This window comes from Aplysia californica, unplaced genomic scaffold (assembly GCF_000002075.1).
Source record: "Aplysia californica isolate F4 #8 unplaced genomic scaffold, AplCal3.0 scaffold00494, whole genome shotgun sequence".
NCBI classification, from domain to species: Eukaryota; Metazoa; Mollusca; class Gastropoda; order Aplysiida; family Aplysiidae; genus Aplysia; species Aplysia californica.
Genome location: NW_004797764.1, coordinates 95,925 through 97,724, shown reverse-complemented (window position 1 = coordinate 97,724; position 1,800 = coordinate 95,925).

The window sequence follows — 1,800 nt, the reverse complement described above, 5'->3', positions numbered from 1 at the left end:
TGCTTGGACGCTAGATTGTAAGGCTAAAGAGAGAAGATAAAAGAAAATGAACATCAAAAGAAGAAGAGCGACAGTCCCAAAATGTATCAATTTGTAAATCTCTCTCTCTCTCTCTCTCTCTCTCTCTCTCTCTCTCTGTCTCTTTCTCTCTGTCTCTCTCACTCTTACTTTCTCTATTTCTCATGTGTATCTTTCTTTCTCTTGATTTCTCTTTTACACACACACACACACAAACACATAAACACACACATATACAAACATTCTCTTCCCCTCTCTCTGTCTGTCTCTCCATCTCTCTCCATCTCTCTCTCTCTCTCTCTCTCTCTCTCTCTCTCTCTCTCTCTCTCTCTCTCTCTCTGTCCAGCCCCCTGTCTATATGTCCATAGCTCTCTCACTTTCTCACACTCTTTCATCTCCCTCTTCCCCTCCACTTCTGTCAGCTTACTCCCCCCTCCCCGTCCGACCCCTCTCCCCCTCTTGATCGGTAACCGTCGCCCCACCTGACTCCCACTCCCACTCCCACTCTTGATCCGTATTCCCTCCTTCCCCCTCCCCCGCCTCCCTCACGTCTACACTCACCAATATTCGATCCTTTTCGGCCAGTGCAATAAGCAAAACTGTGTTATCTCCCGGCCCCCCTCCGGCTGTACCCACTGTGGTCAACAAAGTTTTCCCTGTGAGATCAACACAGACAATCTGGCATTCCCGGGCTCGAGTCTTAGCAGCCTTATCCCCTTTAAGAACCTCCGTTTGTTCTAGACTCAAATGTCCCTACCCACAGTCGCTCAAAAGTAAACTTTCACACAATCCCAGGGACATGTGCCTTCCTGCTGGCCAGAGAACTTCTCAGTGGTCATTGTTCTCAGACTTTTGACCATCGCTGTTATATTGATAGTGTACGTCTGTGGTGAAGTGGGTAGGCTCTTCGTTGTAATGCATCTAAAAGTTGTGGGTTTGATTCCCAAGTGTGTATAGTGGGTAGGGTTGTGGGTTTTTGTGTTGTTGTTGTTGTTGTTTGTTTTGGTTTTTTTTTTGGGGGGTGGGGGATGGTATTTTTATCAAATGTATCTATATTGTATTCTGCTGTGTGGTAGCCTTTGGTGAGTCTGTTTTGCTTGAGTAAAGAGAAGTACATTATACTGGTCATTTAGAGCTGGGGAAAAGTAAGACATGGCAGGTAGACAGAAACAAGAAAGATAAAGTGAAGAAGTAAGCGCCCTTCAACCTCCGCGTAGTCTTTGGTTCTGGAAGGATCTTCTAAAAGGTCTAAATAGTCTTGATAAGGGTGTAAAACCTGGCAAATGGTTAGCTCTACATATGTAATGATCTGTCCACCTGGTGTCTCTGTCAGTCTGCATTGCTGTTCTCTGGCTCTAAACAACCGTTATCGTACTATTGTGCGTCTTTCGACCTCTTAAAGTAAAGGACATCATTAACATAATCCCGTAATGACCTTTTACTTTTTTCACAACGTGTCATATCATCTGGAAAACATAACGTCGTTCTTAACAATTAACAGGCAGACTGGAAGAACGGTGCCCACTCATCTGTTCCAAAAATTGACGTTTAGATTAGTTTATAAATAACTCACTCCCCACTCGTGCAAAAAAAGTCACCAGTTACCAGAGAAGCTCAAACAGAGCTAGCACTGCTGTCAATAATCTGAGCTCAAAGAACTAGAGATAAGCCTACGATTAAGTCTCTCCTGCGTCAAATATTGTCATTAGTCCTGAAAAACCACGTCACAGCCCACCTCCCCTTGTTATTGCTGTTTCTTCCAGTTCCCCTTGGATAAGTTTT